Source organism: Clytia hemisphaerica, unplaced genomic scaffold, assembly GCF_902728285.1.
Source record: "Clytia hemisphaerica strain Z4C2 unplaced genomic scaffold, Clytia hemisphaerica genome assembly, whole genome shotgun sequence".
NCBI classification, from domain to species: domain Eukaryota; kingdom Metazoa; phylum Cnidaria; class Hydrozoa; order Leptothecata; family Clytiidae; genus Clytia; species Clytia hemisphaerica.
The window spans coordinates 294638-317044 of NW_027104045.1; the positions used below are offsets into that span (position 1 = coordinate 294638).

Here is a 22407-nt window from a genome sequence, read left to right on the forward strand (position 1 = left end):
GATTGAATATTGCTACAGAATGGCCGGTATTTGGGGAGTTACCTTTACATTTTTGAAAAAAAGAAACTTTTCAAATGTTTTGACCCCAAAGTCTATTTTTCGCTACTGCTAGAAATTCGAAAGTTTAAAGTGACATCCAAAATTCGATCGTTTGGAGCCCGAAAACTAGCCTAGAAGTTTAAGCTAGTTTGATTCAGTCACTAGGATAAATCTGATGGTTAAGTTGGGTATTTTCCCACTGATTTTTCTAGCGGAAACACCCGAAAACATCTGGGATTTGACCCCTCTCTGTTACTAAAAATAGAAACAGGGAGGTCAAAATCCGGCTTTTTTCGAGTGCTTCCGTTAAAAAATATGACGCCATCTTGACTTACGCATATCAAGAATACTTGTGATCACTGTGCAAAGAAGACATCGAAACGTCAAGAAATGAATAAAATAAAATTTTTAGTTTTAACTTTCATCATGAAACCGTGAGTATCAAAGCCAATCTGTGATTCGTATCTTGATGTTTAGGAATAAAAGAGGTCAAAAATAGGAAAAAAAGGTTATGCCGTCGCCTATATGTAAGAAAATTTTACGATGTATAATATGATTCAAATATGACCCCTGTCTCGGTGAGCTTGTGGATTTTTGCCAGTATAAAAGTTAAAATTCCGAAAAAATAAAGTATAAAACTAATTAAGAATAAACCAGCTGCGCTGGAAGGTCAGCCCTAAAGGATAAGATAGATCTAGAGAGAGTAGCAAAAACGATGTGATCACAAGATAACGATAAACTACTCTTGGAGGTGGCTTAGGCAAAATGGGTGCACAAATCGTCAACATTTTGTCAGGGTCGATTACACATTTATTTTATAAGCAACCGAGTTGCTAAGGGCTCAGGCCTCAATATGGCCCAAAAAATAAGGACCTTGCTTAGCAACCCTGAGGCCTCAAATCCAAATTAGCAACTTTTCTCCTCAGCAATAAAAAATAATTTTGACACAACTTAGAAAAAAAGCCTTGAAAATCTTCGAAAAATGCAAAAATGTGCTTGAAAATTTTTAAGCAACCCTACAAGCAACTTTGAGCCTGGATTTCGAAAAACCCTTAGCAACTCCAGGCCTGACCCAAGTTGCTGGGATGATGGAGTTGCTTATAAAAAAATGTGTAACAAGGTTTGAAAAAATTTCATTTTTAACATAAATTTTTAACAATGTTGTTTTAGATAATCATCTATAAATATTAACAATATTACTATTGTACAATATTAATTACTTCTTTGCAATACATTTAAAATATGTAATACTCTTTAGTTGATGTAAAGTCTTAATTATTGTCCAATACCAACGTCATTCCAACAGCAATAATTCCATAACAAGACATTGAATTAGATACAGGGTAGGTATACTAAACCAAAAATCCATTGCAGCATCATAATAGTCCAATAACGAATAAGCTTTTGAAAAAATATTCGTCGATATAATCGTGAAACGTGATAGTGTTCAGTAGGATACGTGAACGTGTGTATTTTCAATTATTCCAGCATAATAGTGGCGTTAAAATTTTGCAAATAGATGGTCGCCTATTGAATTTCTGTAAAAAAAAAGATATTTTAAAATATTTTCTTCAAATTAAAAACAAGAGTTGACTTTATTGATAGGGTAGCATGTATAAAGTAATCATTTTGTAGTAAACTCTCACTTTTTTGAAATTATATTATTCATCAAAATATCAATTGACCACTATTCAAACTTTTAATGTAGGTCACTTTTGAGGCTTCATTGATTTTAAAGCCTGAAGGGCTAGAGCAAAATCTTTAACCTTTCCCGGATAAGGAAAAGTGAAGCCACTAAACTCAATGTTTATAGTACCTTGTTTCGATTTTTGTAGTGTCGATATTCGAACTATTGGATGGGAAGCAATATTTCCTTCGTTGATAAAAAATCGTGATATTTGGTTATTGATTGATCCCTGCATAGCATATCTGCAACAAAACAATGAAGATATAAGTCCCATACACAGGTAAATAATAACAACATGAACCAAATCACTTCACTCTTTAAAACTTAGATCATTCATGATTAATTGCTTACGGTATAGTCCTATACTTCTTATCATATATTTTGTACGTTAAAGTAATGAAACTTGCTAACTAGCTAACAAATCCCTCTTATTCTTTCATTGAGACAAAAGACTATCATAGATTTTTAACGTTCTTTGAGAGATGGCTGGACGAATAATCGAACCTCGTAAAAAGACATTATTCAAATGAAAATGGAAGGACTATAAAATGATTGCTTTCTAAGATATACCTAGAAACACACGTTAAAGTGTTTGCGTTAGCAAATTTTGATGGATCAAAAAGAGACCTTTAGCTTACCTATCACTTTTATGAACTCTTTCAGTATTCAGGTGTGAAGAAACGAACCGATGGTTTAAAAGTACCTATCCATGATGAGTGAAATGATTGAGTACATTGTACCAAACAACAACAAAAACAGGAAGGCGATGGTAATACCAAGCTCAAACGATGCAAAGCCATGGACTTTTTCGATACTATAAACATGTAACACCAGATACTAAAACAACAATAAACAATCAACAAATTACCAACATTTTCATTTCAACACCAAATTCATTCATATATACATTTTGTCCATTATTCTTTTGTCAATAGAGAGATTTGAGTGTTCATTTTTAGTAAATTTTGCAGAATTTTGATTTATAACAGAGATTTATATGTCAATAAAAAATAATTACAAAAAACGATTTTATAGAATGTGAGGAATAAATATAATTCAAATTTTTGTATAAAAATAATTCAAATTTTTTGTAAAAAATAATTCAAATTTTTTGTAAAAAATAATTCAAATTTTTGTATAAAAATAATTCAAATTTTTGTATAAAAATAATTCAAATTTTTGTATAAAAATAATTCAAATTTTTGTATAAAAATAATTCAAATTTTTGTATAAAAATAATTCAAATTTTTGTATAAAACGCTTTAAATAATTGATTTGTAAAAATGCAAGGTACAAAAAACTATAAAAAGTAATTCAAATTTCTATGTAAAATAGGCAGAAAATGTATGGTTAGTGAGGAAAGTCCTTTTTTTATGATATTAATTTTAATTTTGATCACAGACATTCAGAGTCTTTGGGCTAAGATCAACACTCCTAACACATCACAGGAAGATAAACAGGACGATACTTGACTGGTTAGGCTCAGTCAGTTTACATTAAAAGAAGAAATTTTAATGGGAATTAATTTGGCGGATGACAGGAAAAATTTTGAAGGTGAAAATGTTTAAAATACCCCCTTTTATGATCTAATAGTGAAACATTGAGAAAATTTAAATTTGACAGGAATTTAATTTGTAAAAATTAAATTTGGCGGGAACTAATTTTGGGGATTTTGGCCAAATCCGCCAAATTTTCATTGTGCCAAAATTTCTTCCTTTAATGTATTTAAACAGAGTGACCTGAAAAGTTATTTTTAAAAATCAACAAAAAAAACACGACATAAAGGACAAAATCCTCACACCAGTCATATTGTATTGAATCAGGCCCCCAAGCAATACAACCATGCGCATATAACATTTCAGCGTTGAAATAAATTTAATTTAAGTCTATGTAAACCAATGCGCTGTCTTGGAGCTTTCTCTACATTTCAATAATAAAATATCTACATACACATGGTTGTGTAAGAAGGAGTTGCAGATCTCAACAGCAAAGTTTTATTGAATGTTACAATTTATCAAAAATTATTTTAATTGCTCTAGAGTTTTGCAACTCCTTCAACCCCACCCTCCCCTATACCCCCATATAAAAACTATTTCCCAAGTCGGTCAAGTAGGTCAAATCGGCTGAGTAGGTTAAGTAGGTTAAACAGGTTTGAAAAACTAAGTGTTGTTTGATATGATAAAACAAACTCCATCGTGGTCTGAAAAATACATGTCCTTTACAAAACACTTGATTTCTTTTTTATCTGTAAAGCTATTCTTTAAATAAACATGGTCAAGAAGACCACCTGCTAGATGGGTTGGTTCATCCACAATCATTTTATATGAAGAAAGTACTTCACTCAGGAATGCGTTTTCAGGATCTAATGCATCAATGTTGAAATCTCCAACAACAATGTCTATATCGTCATATGTTATAAGTTCCAACAATTCTTCACGAAAACTGTTTCTTGAATAATCAGGTGGTTTGTACAACATTAAAAGTTTGATAGGTCGGTTACTGAAGGTTTCTTTTGAAAATTCGATACAAGTGTAACCTGCCGCTCTATTACATTCTAAAATTTGAATTGAAGAATTAAAACAACATGCATTGTTTTGGAATCGATTAACAGAATTGTTGTTGTATTCAATATTGAAATCACCAAGTATTTGATCAACTTCATTTGTATCACTTGAAGGTGACAATTGAGTTTCAGTAAGACATAATAAGTCACTGCTCATAAGAGTTTTACACTTTGTAATGTCAATTGCATGTTTCTTCAAAGAGCGAACATTAAGGAGTGAAATTCGAACATGTTTGCCTGGAATCAAAGCAGAAGAAAAACTTTCAACTTTATGCAAAGGTCTATCTTTTCGTAAACGTTCATATTCAAGTCCTGCCTCGTTGTTCGAACGGATAGCTTTTCTATCGTATTCACCTGTCAAAAACAATCCATTTATGTTTGTTACTCTGGATAGACTAACATACATTTGACCTTCATTGAAATATCTTTGCGATAATAGATCAAAACTTACTACTGCTGATTGAAGTGTTAGTCCTTGGACTTTATGACTTGTACATGCATAGGATAAGACCAAAGGAAATTGAGTTCTTCGAACCATTAAAGGTTTTTCCTTTTTCTTTTTCTTTTTCTTTTCTTTTCTTGTGTTAAAAGTGGCTTCTGCCCTTTCAATCAATATCCAATCATTTTGTCTACACACATGATCTAAATTAGGTCCTTTTTTGCCTGCTAGAACATCATCAAGTTTAACATAGACACCTGATATGGTATTACCAGAGTTATATTTAAATCCCATTACTGTTCCAACTTGACCGTTAACCAGTCTATCAGTAATGTCAATATTCTTGCAAATTAAAATTCGGGCACCTACTTTCAATTCTAATACACGGGCAAGACCACCTGTTTCTCTTGCTTTTGCAGTTTCAATAAATCTGACATCTTGGTTTGTTAAATGCTTAGGAACTTCATCTTGTGCAAAAATCAAATGCTTTTCAGTTGGTAATTCGTTGAGTTTTTCTATGTTATATGCATCAACTGGTTTATTTTCTGCAAAGATATGAGTTACATCAGAGGGATAATCTGGACTGTCTTTTGCAATAAATCTAGATTTTAAAAGTTCTTCCTTTTCTTTGTCTAGCTCGCCTAAACGAATTTGATTCAAGAGGTCAATAAAATCAATATCATCTCTCTGTCTCATGATCTCTGTCAATTCAGCGATTTGGAATTTACGCCATAATTCAAACCCAATTATACCATGTACTGTGGAGCAATCTGGTTTGTAGATAAAATCTTTAAAAACTGGTGGCAGTTGATATAAATCACCACAAAGTAGAACTGACTTTCCAGCAAAAGGTTTATCTACTTCAAATATTTTGCGTAACCTTTCATCAATATTTCTAAACAAGCGGCTAGACACCATGGAAATTTCATCAATCATAATAACTTCCACACATGCAAGTTTTTTTTGCAAATTTTGCTTTGATGATGCATTCAGTGGAAAGAAATCTGTAGTAGGAATAATTAAACCGCTGTGTATGGTGGTTCCATTGACATTAATTGCTGCTACGCCAGTTGGTGCAAGAACTAAAACTCTTTCTTTTGTGGGTTCTCCTCCTCTGTACATAAGAAGTTTTGACAAAGAATGATAGATTGTTGTGAGTAAATGGCTTTTTCCTACGCCTCCACCACCAGTTAAGAAAATATGAAATGGCTCAATACATTTAGGCACTTTTGAAGAAAGGTTTTTAACGAAATCTCTTCCCCATTTGTGAACTACATCAAAAACTTCTCTTTGTTGGTGATTTAGAGATCTAATACGAGCATTTACTTCATTATCTGGGAGCAAAATTGATTCCATTGGAATTGAAGCTCTGGCATGAGTAGTGTCATTGTTATTTTCATCATCTGATTCTTCATTATTGTTTGCTCTACTTTGAAGCTCTGCATTTGTTTCATCATTCTCCTGCTGTTCAAAATCATTCATATTGAGAATCAAATCATTTCTGTACCTTTCTAATGCATCATCTACTAAACCAGCATAAGGTTGGATCAAAGCTCTGTTTCTCTCAATCCTTTCAATGACACCTGGTTCCAATAGCTTTGCAGTATAATTATTGTGTTCTTGGGACAATAATTCGTTCTCATCAAAGAAAGGTAAGTACAGCATGAGGAGGTGGTGGGCGTAATCTTCGGGTACTTGTTTCTGTTAGGCTGATGAAGTCGAAGTACAAGTGGAACTTTGCGGCATTTTAGTTTACCTTTCATTGAACAAAGTTTGACAATCTTTGGGTAGTTGCTTGAGAGATGGTTTGATTCTATCAAATTATCGTCCAATTCATTAGGCTGGCAATCATTTTCACTACATTCTTTATATATAACACTGTAGAATCTCAAGAATTCCGCATAACACATTTCAGCAATAGGTTTATTAGGTCCAGTTCTTTCTCTTGGTCTATCACAATACCGGTCAAGCATATTACTTTTGAAAATTGAAGTACTATCTTCAGGCAACTCATTAATTTCATCTTCACTAAGGCACATTCTAAATCTCTTTTCTGGGACATTATTTGCAAAAGTTACACCTGGATACAGCTTACAAAGCCATAGCTGTGGCATACTGAGATAAACTGCTTCTTGCACTGACACTTCTCGCTTTGACACATAGGCATGCGCAACAGATTTCATTTGTTCATATTTGTCACCGCCATTTTCAAAAGCATCTTTAACAGCTTGGGTCATAGCATGAGATATTTCATCTTCAGTTTTAGAAAGATATGCACACATGTAAGTTGCAGCTTTGTAATAATTAAATACTGGTTGAATATCCAGATTTGCTTGCCAAGCTTTAAGACCTTCTGTAAAGTAGTTATTGACAAAGCATGCATTTGTATTGCGTTTTAAGTAAATGTGAAAATCTTCATCTTCAGATACAGAGAGAGCATATTCATAATCTTCCTTTGGAATGTCTAATTCAGCTAGGACTTCATTGAAGTTAGGAACTGGATTAAAATTTTCTCCATCAGGGTTGAAAAAGTTTCTTTTATCAGGATTAAGGTTCTCATTGATGTAAGTCCTTACTTTTGTCAAAACTTCTTTTCGCAGAGCAAGTATGGCTTCTCTTTCCTCATGTGGTAGTTCTTGTGGCAAGGGCTCAGAAACTATTGTTTTCTCAGAAAAAAATTTACCAAAAAAAAACCTGCAGGGAGTGTTTTATATTTACGGCAAGTTTTTGAATGGCGGTGTAGTTGGTATGTCTTCACAAGGTTAAATAATTCGGGATCCTCTTCTACGGATGGTAAATAGACCTTGATTATTTTATCAATGAACATAATGTACTCATCTTTTGTTTCCTTGGTCAATACTGGTGCATTTAAAATCCACAGAAAGGAATGAATGTGAGGGCTTCCGCGTACTTGAAATTCTACTCGAATAGCGTAGAAAGTTGTTTTACAGAGTGGGCCGTCCAAAACAATCGTTTTAAAAAATACTTCTACTCTGTATTGAAAATGCCTTGCTACAAGTACAGGGTTACTATTTAATAAATGGACAATCTCAAGTCAATGTCGCCTAAGAAATAGTTAATTTTTTTGAGGAAAAAGTGGAAAATTTACATTATTGGCCATAAAATCTTCATATTTTATCTAAAAAGGTTGAAATTTTGAGGGATGGTCATAATTGATGGCTTATACCCAAAAATGAAAAAAAAACTTGAGAAAGGTTTCTTATTTGAGGTTAATTTGACAATTTATAGACTCTTGTTAACCTCAAAATATAGAGACCCTCATTGTATTATCGGGGAAAAAATTGTTAGGCAGTTATCAAAAAGGCTTCAAATATCAAGCTTGTCTAAAAAAGGTTAGAGATTTCCCACAAGAAAGGTGGAATTCATGAGGTTAAAAAAATGGTAATAAGTAACCTCACATTCTTAACCATATCTTCTGCTAGCATGTGTATTAGGTTATAGGACAAAAATAAAATGATACTAGAAGCTTAGATCGATAGGGTTTTAATGAAATTGACAATCTTTGCCTTAACGTAGGGTTAAAGAATTGAGGTTAAAGTTAAAACTATATGTTAGGGAATGTGAGAAATTTGCTTTTCTAATTGATCTAAATAGTTCTATTTAAGCTACAGGTACAAAATAACTTTTTAAAATCTTTCATAAAGTAACTTAGCTAAAAACATAAAATAGACCAAAAAGGTTCTTAAAATGAGGTTAAACAACCTGAAAAAGTAGGATGTCTTGACTCATTTCAAATGAGCTAATCCTTCATTTTCTGGCTAGAAATGCCATGCACAGGTTAAAATAGAAATTTTCAGAATGAACAAAAAAATGAATGGAAGAAAGGGTTAGCAATTTGAGGTTAACACTTATTAAAATCAACTGAGCTAGAAATGCTATTCATCTAAGGTTCAACTTTGAAGTCTAGTTGGGGCAACCTAAGAATCTAAAGAAAAACAGGTTAACAGGTATTAACCTCATTTTTCCTACCTTACCTTGTTCCTCAACAACCATATTGAATTATAGATCCCACTATTTTTATTACACAACTTTCCCTTTCTATGCAGGCTATCTGAAAGCTTAAAATCAACCCCTTTCTCAGTACTCGCGTCTCTCAAGTACCAGTTAACCTCACTTTTTATACCAAAATATAATTTTCATGTTTAGTTGTTTTTGATAATAGGCTACTGTTTGTCTGATATCCAAAATTAGACTGAAATATCATTGTTAACCTCGCAAATAGGATATTTTTGTGAAATAACCTCAAATTTTACACCCTACTTGAAATGTTGACCTCATTTTTTCCAGCCTACCTTGTTGCCCAATCATTAAATAGTAAAACCCAATCATTTTTTTATGCTTTAACCTCACATTTCTTACCAATTTCGGGCCATCTTTAAGGGCCATTAGGTTAACCTCAGAGCCATTTAACCTCATATTCTTAACCCTACTTTGACCAATAATATCTCTTTAAATTCAACACTTAACCTCTATAATGTATATATCATTGTGATCCTGAATAAATTTTGCGTTAGCAAGTAAAGTAGCAAATAAAAATAAGTTAACCTCATTTATTTATCCTTTGTTAAAGACAAAAAAGTTCTTTTGAAAAAGTTAGGCGATTTTTGGGGGTTTTGACTTGAGATGGTCCAAATCACACCTTTCGTTATAAGAAAGATTCTTGATAAATTCATCGGTTACGTTTTGACCCTTGAGTTTGTAAATTATGGAGATGAGTTCGTTCCAACGAAGGTCTGCACAACTCAATGTCTGAAAGAACGTTGGTGGTCCTAATTGTTTAACCATTGCTAAAACTTCTTGCTGGAATTTTTTCCAATATGCTGGAGTTCCTTTAACAGTACTCATGAAGGCAAAAGCTTTATCATTTGCTATGAATTGCCTTACTGTTTCTTTGAAATTCTGACTTAACATACCAGCATTTAAATTTGAGCCAGCAACTTTTCTCATTGCGACATTTTATCTGATTGGTCAAAGACACTTGCTGAGTTACAAAATTAGCAAAAAATATGTAGTCTGGGTCTGAAGCAAACTTTTGTGTAGTTCAACAAACGCTGGTTGAAGTATTTGGATGGACTTAGTTTAACATCACGTTCAACTTTGTAACCAAATTTACCTTTAGGAAATAAATGAGGATGAGCAAGCATTTCACAATTTTCATCATGTAAGACTAAAATTGGTTTTTTACCCTGACCAGGCGCTAATGACAAAATTTCATTATCTACTTCTGCATCAGAAGGAGTGTGAGGCATTAGAGTAGTTTCATTTGCATTTGAGCGATGAGCATCAAGTGGGTTGTCGGTTGTCTCAAGCTCTTCAGAATCTGAAGCATTATTTTGTGGATCATCAGGTTCAGTGCTATCGTCATTGGAAGCAATTTCACTCAATTGGTCACTATCATTAGAGTCCGTTTCCTCATTATTTGCAGAATTTTGTATAATGGTCTCATCATTTGAAATATTGCTGACATTAATTTCTATGTCTTGATAAAGAGGGTTGTTCTCTTTGAAATAATTCAGTACGCGCTGAATGAATCAGGTCTGATTGGTTCAAAACGACATGTCCTTTATATTCCAATTTCCTTTTGAGTTTAACAATGACTAATCCATTATCATTTGCTCTTCTTGGTAAAGTATTAGCAATATCTTCAACATCAATAGGTACATTACAAATAGAACCTTTGAGTTCGGGGAACTGACCTTTTGGCATAATTGCAATTTTTTTGAATAAAATTCTGCGAGAAATCAAAATCTTTTCAAGCCTGCGAAGAGTATGAAATTCAGCAGGTAATTCATCGAGGCAAAGTTTATTTTTAACAGATTGGCATGGCAATCATTTTTTTAAGTTTGCTATGGCATGTTTTGCAAATGTATAATTGGCCATCAAATGAAAAAACTTCAGAATAATAATATTCTTGTGGCATATCATATTTTTCAGGTGCATATTTGATAACTGTTTTTCGATAGAGGCATCTGTTACAGCAAACACAAATGTTAAAGGGACCTTCATAAATAAGTTTCAAAAATTTGGAAACTAGATCATTATTACAGTTTTGTTTATCGTTGAGTGTATTTTTTCATAGTTTATTTTTTTTTCATAGTTTGATTTTTTTCTTTCCGCTATTTGATCTTTGTTATTTTGATGATAGATTCTATCTTTTTCATTAACTTTCTCTTTGTTTTGGGCTCGGTAGATTCCATTTGTTTCCTTTATTTTCTCTTTGTTTTGGGAACGATAATTTTTTCTTTTTTCATTGATTTTCTCTTTGTTTCGGGAACGATAGGTTTTGTAAGATAAATTCAATATATTTTCTCAGTAATTTCATTTTATATTATAATTTTCATATTTCGTAGGTTTGGTAGCTTTGTTTACATTTTTAGGTTAGCATATTTGTTTTGATTTTGACATGATGACATCATCACTTTTTGGTGCACATTTGGTGACTTTTCACACCAGACCACAGTCATGCCTCACTTTTTTGACCACCCACTTTTTGAGCATAGTCAGTTGACATCTGACATTGGTCAAGTCAGGATGTCACTACTCAAACATTAAATTTGATTTACATGTCAAAGAATTCTTTTGAATGTTCACTCAGCTATCAGTATAGCCATATTTGATTCACTCACTCTCAGCAAGATTCCATATGGCAGCTGGTAAGCTTTCTTGTTTGCTTTTGCTTCTCATTCCTTTCGTTTTCATCCAGGTGTGTCTTTGCCTCAAGTCACTTTAGGTTTAGGTCAGCACATGGTCCTGGCGGCCATCTTGGATTTTTTCATTTTTTAGTTTTTAGTTACTCAAGCTTTTTCAATTTCAATTATTCAATCAAGCCTTATTTTTTCAATTACTTTTTGCTTAATCAATCAGTATGAACTCAATACTTAGTCAATTTTTCATACTTAGTCATTTTCACGCATTGTCATATTTTCAGTTTATTTATTAGTCATTCAATTTTGTATTTCAGTTTGAACGCTACGCTCAAGAATCAGTAAAAGTTACAAATCGTTGCTTTGTCAACTCACACATTATCTTGCCAAACTTCAATTCGACCACATTCAAACAGATATCATATTCAAACCGACTTCTGTTCACCGCATGTATCACTGACGTTCCATGACAGACCGCCCAAGACGCAATATCCAGCGATTCGACTTTGCGATTTACGGATCAGACGGTCGAAAGGTACCACCACCACTTGATGATAATATGTCCACTCAGTCACAAAGTACATCAGACCAAACTATCAAGATGGAGCAACCTCCAGACAGAGATAGATTATCTACACCTCATTCAGTCGAAACCGACCAACAATTACTTACTACAACCGATTTAAACGCATCTCAAGACGATGAATCTCCTGATTCTGCGTCTCAAGCGTCTGCAACTCCTGATGAGACAAAAGACCTCCCTAAGGAACAACCACCGGCAGCGGACCCATCAACTCCAGCTAGACGGATCAAACCATTGATGGAGACACCACCGTCTGCCATGAGAGACATCAAACTTCAACTCAATCAAGTATACATACTACAATCTGATATTGAACTTTGTTTGGATGAGGTAACAGACTTAATTGATGAACACTCAATCCATAATGCTTCAATCAAAGACACTGAAAGTATCCTTACTGAACTGAAAGAGCTACGAAAGGGACTGCGTGCGAATGTCAAAACTTTCTCGAAATTAGCTCCCGACGAGTATAAATCAATTCAGATTCAAATAAATTTATTTTCAATAATAGTTTCTTTGTTTTTTTTGTACCATGCTCTATTACTTTCTTGATGTTTTTTTTGACGCTTACCACTAGAATCATTTCCGTCAACGCCATCATTTTTGCGCTTCTTTGAATAATTTCTTACAAATGCTGAAAAGTCTCGTTGGAGACTGTCTTTAAGCTCTTCTTTGAGTTCATTGACTTGAATAAATTGAATCTCAAAGTAAGTACTGTCTTTTTCCATTTGTCGTAAATAAAAAAATTGGATGTATTTCTCAAGTTCAAAAACGTTATCAAACTTTAAAAGACATGGGTTGCATACCTTTTAATGTTCAAAACCAAAAAACTGAAACTGTTTCACTAAACTGCAAATGGTTTGGGTTTGTTTACCTAAACAAAGAGAGGGGGTTTAACTAAAGAATCCTGCATTTCTAAAAATAGACAAAAAGAACGACAAATTTCATAAAAAACGACATATTTCGCCGTCCACAGCCCCGACCGAAAGTGACTGTACCACCCCTAGAGATTCATTCCTCTTTGTTTATCACGGGAAATAACTACATGTGGTCTAAAAGAACGACAAATTACGCATGCGTGTTACAATGCAGGATCCTTTAGAGGAACAGACTGAAGAGGCTGCTAATTCGATTTCTAGGATCTTGCCTGAGGTCACAGCAACGAATTTCAAAATGGTAGCCTAGCGGAAGAAAACGTTAAAGCTTAGGGCTTATGCATGCGTGCGCTTAGTGAACCAGCGTAAACAAAATGTAGTGCTTGGTTAGAATAATGGTTTAGCAAATGCTAAACCCTCGGTCATCGGTTTAGCGAACGAAGAAAACACAGGAAAAAGACTGTTGGCTTTGATCGTCTGTTTAGGTAAACTTTTAAATGAATCAATGCGTTCGTTCAGGCCAGTCTCACAAGAAAATCTACAAAATAGGTAGATGTATAAATTTTCTTAATTCTACGGACGTCTGTAGAATTACGGCACTTTTTAATATCGACATATAATGTAGAATGTAGAATTCGACTGATTTTGTAGATATTCTAGAACGATTTCACTTTGTGCGCGCTCGAGACTCGAGCTCCAAACCCCTGACCCAAGAATTTTTGTAGTGACGAGTAAACAGTCTAACTGACGAGTAAGGCTAACTGTCTAGATCGCTATTTATCCGGTATTACAGATGTCTGTAGAAATATAAATCTACATATTTTGTAGAATAATAATTCTACCCGTAAATCTACAGACATCTGTAGAAATTTTAAATTTACACCATCTACGTATTCTGTAGAATTATGTGTGATAATGTGTTGGTTCGTTAAACCCTCTGTTTCACTTTTTTGGGTTTTTGGCTAAATGGTATGCACCCATGATTTTCCATTTGAGGGATCAAGCAATCCGAGTTCATTTCGACTATGCGAGTCAAAGATAAAGTAGCCCTGAGGCCGACTCATAATTGTGATAGTAAAACCATTAATGATCATTAAGGCGTTGAATTCTAGACTTTCAGATTCACTCAGAGGGATTTGAAGGAAAGGATCATCATTATTTAGGTTCGCTTCACCATTTGCAAAATTCAAAAAATTGAAATTAGTTATGACACCGTTTATTTCAATGAAACGCGGCATCTCATCAACAGAAAGATGGGAGTTTGTATCAAGCTGTTTGTATAATTTATCTCCTTCAATTAAGATTCTGTCAAGGTCTGTAGTCTTCCAAAGATTAACGCGTCGAAAATTAGACCAAAAAATAGCATACAGGCAGTTAACGCTGCATTGATTTCCAGCTGTTTCGCCAAATAATTCCTCGTTCGCTTGATTAAATGAGCCTAAAATAGCTTTTGAAATATGATAAGTTTGCGTACTCAACATGTTTTTCAAATTTGACTTCAGAAATAAGAGTTTTGTTTTTGTTTTGCAGGGAGTATAAGTTAATAGGGCTAAGTAGATCGGACGATGCGACGTGTAAGCTGAGAAGCTGAGTTTTGTAAGCTGAGATGCTGAGATTAGGATGTGTGAAGTAAACGTTTGCGTTTGGTGGGTTTCGCAAGTTTCGAACAGTTGGCAGGTTTTGCACGTTTTGAACGTTAATAAGGGAGATAACGGCTGATGCAATAACGCCGACGCGCTATATGAAATCATTATGAAATTACAACGCATCCCGACGCACACATATCATTATAACCCGGTTGTCCAAAAATTGAATCGGGAAAAAATCGGAGTTAAAACACAAATCCAAATGCGCTGCTGGAAAAAAAATCGCGGAACCGATTTGAAGGGTCACCGGGGCTGACCAATTATGGTTAGTGTACGTGGCGTTCCCCATATAGGATGAAGGAGTTGAGTTGAGAACAATTTGGATTGTATTTTTCTCAAATGAAGATACTTTTTTGATTAACCCCTCCCAGTGGGTATGACAGGTCCTACCACGTATGTGACAAGATGTTTTATTTGTACTCGAAACCCTCATGGGGAATACACAAATTTGTTCTAGTTAAGGGTGTTTCGAGTTATGGAGTAATTTTTTAAAGGTATCGTTAACTGAAGGGACCAGCAAACATTTTCGATTTAAGGAGTCATTCGAGTTATAGGATAAAGGTTCGCTATGGAGGGAGTAGCGTAGACAGGGGTGAAGAACGTTCTGCGTAGGAGGGCAGATTTTAACGACAAAGTACTTATCTCTTCGTGGTATAAAAACATAATTACTGTGTGGTTTAAATCTGTTCTCCTAAGCAAATGTTCCTTCACCCCTGTCTACGCTACTGGGAGGCTACATTGTATAAAGCATCTTGATCGAATACCTAGCTTGTTTAATTGAAATCTGGTTTTTACAACATCAAATCTGACGATCAATAAAAAACTGGATCAATAATGAGATCAAAACAATTGATTAATGGCTGAATATATCAGATATAAAAAGGTAGCAGTCTGATGTCAAGTCTTTATATGTTGATGAAAGGTCCAAATTCTTGTTAGAGATATGCTAGAATTCATTTCGTTCATTTATCACCTATGATAGTTTGAAATTTGCTGAGCCGTAGATAAACATTTCTAAAAGTCTCTATTTGATTGGATAAAGGGCCTATATTATGACGCAACCATATCAGAAAGAGGGGGATATTTTAATAAACTTCAGGAGACTGGGCGCGAAAGGGAAACGGTATTTTATTGGTGCATTTTTCAAATAATGAAATAGCTTGTTTCAGATAGAAATTAAAAATACATTCACCTCAATGTGAAGTTACTTTTTGCCGATCAGCAAAGATTGTTTTTAAGCCGTAAGTGCGATTTTTTCTCCTTTTTCTTTCTCTATTTTTTCTATTTTTAAGATTTCTGATATTTCTGTAGTCTAGATAGTTATTGATAAGATTGATATTGATATTTTAAGACTATAAAAGGCCAGGAAATGGTCAAAATGGTTTCTAAATGGTGTCTTGTACTAATATTCAACACAAAAAGACAAAATAACCCCAGCGAGATCGCTCAATGTTTCAATTTCAGGCTAAAAAGGCCGATTTTCTCAGATTCTGGGTAGCAAAATGCATGAAAGCAGCATTTTTGAGGACCCACAACTTTTAAACTTTTTAAGGTACACACTTGAAATTTTCAGCAATGAAACACTTCAGAGAAAGCTCCAGGAAAAATCAAACTTGAGTTTTCAAATATTTCCTATAAATCCATAATGGCGCCCTAGAAATTGAGTTTTCATGCTAAATGCCAACATTTCAAGCTAAAACTTGGTTTTCTTGGGCTAAAATCTAAAAAATGATTTCAAATGGTGTTCTGAAATCTTTGAATCTTGGAAGTATTCTGAAAATACTCTGGGAGAATCAAAATGGTTTGGGTCAGAAATTTGCCTAAGTCTGCCATTATTGTATTGCATTTCCCACTAAAATTCGATTTTTAGAGTTAAAGTCTCATTTTCTCAGGCTAGAATCTCAAAAATGGTTTCAGATAGGGTCCTGAAATCTTTTGGTGTTTATAGTATTCTGGATATACTCTGGGAGAACCAAAATGGTTCGGGTTAGAAATTTGCCAAAGTTCGCCATTATGGAATTGCATTTCCCACTAAAACGCAATATTTAGAGCTAAACTCTAATTTTCTCAGGCTAAAATCTCAAAAGTAGTTTCAAATAGGGTCCTGACATCTTTTGGTGTTGAAAGTATTCTGGAAATACCATGGGAAAACCAAAATGGTTTTGGTCAGAAATTTGCCAAAGTCTGCCATTATTGAATTGTATTTCATTCTAAAACACAATGTTTTGAGTAAGCTTGAGTGTTCTTCCTAAAGAAATGAAATTCATAATGGCAGACTTTGGCATATATATGACCATTGTGAACCACTATGATTTTCCTTGAGTGTTCCCAGAATACTTTCAACACCAAAAGATTTCAGGACCCTATTTGAAACCATTTTTGAGATTTTAGCCTGAGAAAATTAGACTTTAACTCTTAAATATCACGTTTTAGTAGGAAATGCAATACCGTATTGGCAGACTAGGGCAAATTTCAAACCCAAACCATTTTGGCTCTCCCAGAGTATATCCAGAATACTTTCAACACCAAAAGAATTCAGGACCCTATTTGAAACCATTTTTGAGATTTTAGCCTGAGAAAATCAGACTTTAACTCTAAATATTGCGTTTTAGTGGGAAATGCAATACCATAATGGCAGACTTGGGCAAATTTCAAACCCAAACCATTTTGGTTCTCCCAGAGTATATCCAGAATACTTTCAACACCAAAAGATTTCAGGACCCTATTTGAAACCATTTTTGAGATTTTAGCCTGAGAAAATTAGACTTTAACTCTTAAATATCACGTTTTAGTAGGAAATGCAATACCATATTGGCAGACTAGGGCAAATTTCAAACCCAAACCATTTTGGCTCTCCCAGAGTATATCCAGAATACTTTCAACACCAAAAGAATTCAGGACCCTATTTGAAACCATTTTTGAGATTTTAGCCTGAGAAAATCAGACTTTAACTCTAAATATTGCGTTTTAGTGGGAAATGCAATACCATAATGGCAGACTTGGGCAAATTTCAAACCCAAACCATTTTGGTTCTCCCAGAGTATATCCAGAATACTTTCAACACCAAAAGATTTCAGGACCCTATTTGAAACCATTTTTGAGATATTAGCCTGAGAAAATCAGACTTAACTCTAAATATTGCATTTTAGTGGGAAATGCAATACCATAATGGCAGACTTGGGCAAATTTCTGACCCAAACCATTTTGATTCTCCCAGAGTATTTTCAGAATACTTTCAACACCAAAAGATTTCAGGACACCATTTGAAACCATTTTTGAGATTTTAGTCTGAGAAAATTAGACTTTAACTCTAAATATCGCGTTTTAAGTGGAAATGCAATTCCATATGGCGGACTTTGGCAAATTTCTAACCCAAACCATTTTGATTCTCCCAGAGTTTTTCCTGAATACTTTCAACACCCAAAGATTTCAGGACACCATTTGAAACCATTTTTGAGATTTTAGCCAGAGAAAACCAAGTTTTAGCTTGAAATGTTGGCATTTAGCATGAAAACTCAATTTATAGGGCGCCATTATGGATTTATAGGAAATATTTGAAAACTCAAGTTTGATTTTTCCTGGAGCTTTCTCTTGAGTGTTTCATTGCTGAAAATTTCAAGTGTGTACCTTAAAAGGTTTAAAAGTTGTGGGTCCTCAAAAATGCTGCTTTCCAGTGCTTTCATGCATTTTGCTACCCAGAATCCGAGAAAATCGGCCTTTTTAGCCTGAAATTGAAACATTGAGCGATCTCGCTGGGGTTATTTTGTCTTTTTGTGTTGAATATTAGTACAAGACACCATTTAGAAACCATTTTGACCATTTCCTGGCCTTTAATAGTCTTAAAATGGACAAAAAATGCCATTTTTGCCGTTTTTTGCTACTACCGCGAATCAGATACCCCTGGGGCAAACAGTGGATTTTTGACTTATGGACCTCAAAATTGCGCAAAAAGTCTTACAATATAATAAATTTTGATAAAAAATTGTGACAATTTTGAAACTCTAAAATTCAAAATCCAGTTTACACCCTAATGATATCAAAGTTGATTTCCTTCAATCACCAGATAAAAATATTTGGAAAACCCAAACATAAGAATGTGTACTGTGAAACTGAAAGTGCTTCCCTCCCATAAAGAAAACATAATGCAGATTAAAGGTGAATTCCAAAATGAAATTGAATGCATTCATTTGATTTGAAATTTAAAAAGTAAGTAACTTTGGACTGGTGGCATACTATAGATATAATCTATTTGTATCAAAGGTTACTGAAAATTATCTGAAAAACTTTAACAATGTTTATACGTGTTTCTGCAAAAAGTTTTCGGTTAGGTTAGCTTGAATAAAATTTCTTCATGGTTACTAAAGATATAAATTTGATACACGTTTTTTTTTTTATAAGGAACTCGAGGCTGAAAATGGTTCAAAAAATAAGGAATTGTTAAGGAACTGCTCAGGCTGAGAATAAGTGAATTTGAAAATAATGTACCTTATTGGGACTAATTTGACCAAATTTTGATCTTTCAAGGGGCAAAAAGTTCAAAATTTCCTATGTAGTAAGGAACTTTGAGACTGAAATTCTCTGTAAAAATAAGGAACTCCAGGCTCAGAGCGAAGTTAAGGTTCCTTATAAAAAAAAACGTGTAGTTGCTCTCAAAATTGGCAGTTGAAATCAGATTAATTTTAATAAAGGTATTAATTTTCAGGGATTAAATTTGTCGGATTTCACAACCTTTGTTCTTTTACAAAAGACCATAAAATAAAATCCTAAGAAAATCTGAAAAGGGGCCTTCAGCAAAAATTGGTCACCATGAAAATATTAAAATAACATCTAATCCGCCACTGTACACAATTTTTTTCTATCGCTGTAATCCACTTCCACTTCCCTGGCAAGCAAGAAAGCGGAGATTCTTCAACGAAATGACTGTTATTTCAGACACCGTGTCCTGTTGTAACCACCATCAACATGGTTAAAAACTTTTCACTTCACAGGTGGGTACAACATTGTGTTTGTATTTTATTGGACGTCTGGTTCTAAAAAGTCAAAAAGTTTGTTCAGTTTTGATTTGAGCAAAGTACGCTCCTACGTTTAACATCAACACGGTACAGTCAGTGCGTCACAAACAGCCATATAAACAAAACTCAACATTCTCACAAAAGTTGTCTTTTTGATTTCCCAAACATTCGTCTCAAGCGTTCCCTTCCACAATAATTTATGTAATTGCAATTGCGGTCAGTCCACAGTCGGCTTCAACATATACACGTGTTTTTATTTACGTGACCGAAGTGCCTACTAAAACAATCCGGGGGTAAATAGCGAAGCAACACAGCAGATTATTCGTAAGTATCTTTTGGCATTGACAATCAAATACAATATATTATACTATATTTCCTTAATTCAAAAATCAAAAATTCATTTTTCATTCGCGAAAAATAAAAATAAAAGAATAATGAATTAATATTACATACTAAGACGCCCCCGTCTTTTACTCTCATTTAATTTCCAATCTCGGCACGTGCAAAACGCCCGTCCGCCCAATACCCACCCAATCAGCTTAAATTCACTTTAATTGTCCTTTGACATTCAAAAAATAGTATTTAAAAATTATGAATTTATAATAATTACAAAAAACAAAAAGTTTGATACTCAGTAGTGAAATATTCAATAAATTCCTGGTTTCAATTTTCAGTGGGCGTTCTTCTAGGGCTTCGTTATCGCGCAATTTTTGCGTCACACAAACTTTCTCGCGGCCGCTCGTAATAATTATACATTGCCAAATTTGGTTCTCCATTGTCGAGTCAGGATCGATGGTGACGTCACCTAAGCATAAAAAAGAAAGAATTTCGTCAGTTTTATGCATATATTAATTTGCGAGATATTCTATTCGCCGCGCGAGCGCACTTTTCGTAGACTAGTCTGAGTACTTTCTTTTACTCGCGGGATTGATGGTAACTTTTCATCTTCGTTATTTTTAAAATGAAGCACAACCGAAAAAAAACGAAACTTCAGAAAGTTGCGTATTTCCAGCGAGTAAACGACTCTGACAATTAACAAAATTGATGATGATGATTTTTTTTCGGTCAGGCCAATGTCTCGTATTGGGGGTTCTAGTCTTGAGCCCAAAGCCTACGCAGGATTGCAGCGTTGGGGTAAACGAGACAAAAGTCTAAAAAAGCTGGTGTTTTGACGCGCTTCCGTGCTCTCGAAATATCGCGGTTTGAGACGCACTGACAGTGTGCAGTGGTGGTATTAGTAGAGAGAGTGTTCAGTGTTCGAGTCTGTTCATAATATGTGACAAAACAATTCAAATTGAAATTACTCCAATAGTGTGTGTAATAATAAGCTTTTCTTAGAAGCTTGCAGGGGGGGGTACCAAGTCAGTGTACTGGACCATAGGGTACTAACTTGATTTTTGGATTTTTTTCCAAAAAATTAGACCACCACCCTTTTTAGTACACTGTACTAACTTTTTTTCACGGTCGGGGCTTTGACACCACCCTTTCAGTACACTGTACTAACTTTTTTTCACGGTCGGGGCTTTGACACCACCCTTTTAGTACACTGTACTAACTTTCTTCCACAGCCGGATCTTTGATACCATCCTTTTAGTACACTGTACTGAGGTTTTTCTTTAACTAGATTTTTATTACCACCCTTTCAGTACACTGTACTAGCTGTTTTTTCGATCAATAAGTTTAGAACCACCCCTTATAGTGCACTGTTCTAATTTCTTCTTGGCCAGATAAGTTTAATTGCCAGCATATACAAAGGTTTTGAAGCATTTTGCTAAGAAAAGCACCAAAATAAAAAAGGAAAGATTTGAATATTAAAATACTTGAATCCTTATATAGTACAAACACTGAAACAATGAAACAGACAAAGCAAAGTCAATCAAATACAGTGAAATTAGCTGAAATTAGCACGTCAAAACACTCAAAACCAACTTTGAGTTATTTCCCTTCTTGTGACTTGATTTCTGATTGTCTGGCAAGCTGTAGCAGTTTTTCTTTTTTGAAAAATAAAAATAAAAGACTTAATAACATTGTACACAAACTGAAACGGAAAATCTTTTATCAAATGTAATATTATACAAAATATATAAAAAGGTGCTTTCCCTGTAAAATTTTTTAAAATATCAAATTTTGAGGTAAAATTTCAAAAGATTTCAGGGCAAAAAAATTCGAAAAATTACACTATAAGGGTCGCTTTTCAGCCAAATTTTTCCTGCACTGTAAGGGACCAATTTTAGAGACTTGATTTTTGGCCGAACGTACGGTCGTTTTCACCCCCCCCCCCGGTGATTTCACTTATATATACAGATTTTTTTCAATTAACATCAATCCAACAAGGTTACTAAAAACATAAAACAATAGAGCGGATTTTTTTAAAAAAAACTTGAAAGCTTCGATTCGAACGTTTACACAAATTCTTGTTGTTGCCATAATGTAGATAGGGCCTTAAAGAAAACGTAAACAAGATTGAACTTAAGGCCGGTCTCCACTGCGAATCTGAAACAAATCCAATCAAGTAAACAGGAAACATTGGGAGAAAATCAGTGTACCAATTTGTATAGCTTAACCAGCCTTGACTTGAAGGTCTTGGACCTGGCAAATTAGGGCAAATATAAATGGGAATTCACTGGGTTTGTGTGTTTTTACCATGAAATTAGTACAATGTACTAACTTCTCAGTGTGTATCAATTCAGAACACCAACCTTTCTAGTACAGTATACTAAATATTTCATTGTATTTTTCTCAGAGGACCACCCTTTTAGTACACTGTACTAACTTTTTCATTGTATTTTTCTCAGAGGACCACCCTTTTAGTACACTGTACTAACTCAATTTAACCTAAAAAATACACCACCCACCCACCAGCTATGGGCCAGTACACTGACTCGATACCCCCCCCTG

The 22407-nt window shown here is 34.2% G+C and overlaps 2 long non-coding RNA genes across 2 annotated transcripts; one reads left to right on the top strand and one right to left on the bottom strand.

Moving 5' to 3' along the window:
- Positions 1-1362: 1362 nt before the first annotated feature.
- LOC136811857 (uncharacterized) lies at positions 1363-2712 on the bottom strand. Its single transcript, XR_010847285.1, has 3 exons — positions 2365-2712; positions 1856-1968; positions 1363-1577 (listed from the first exon to the last, which is right to left on the bottom strand). It is a non-coding gene; the product is annotated as an uncharacterized lncRNA (long non-coding RNA).
- An 8322-nt stretch (positions 2713-11034) lies between these two features.
- On the top strand, positions 11035-12061 carry LOC136811858 (uncharacterized). The gene is made up of 2 exons (XR_010847286.1): positions 11035-11402; positions 11711-12061. It is a non-coding gene; the product is annotated as an uncharacterized lncRNA (long non-coding RNA).
- The last annotated feature ends 10346 nt before the right edge of the window (positions 12062-22407 follow it).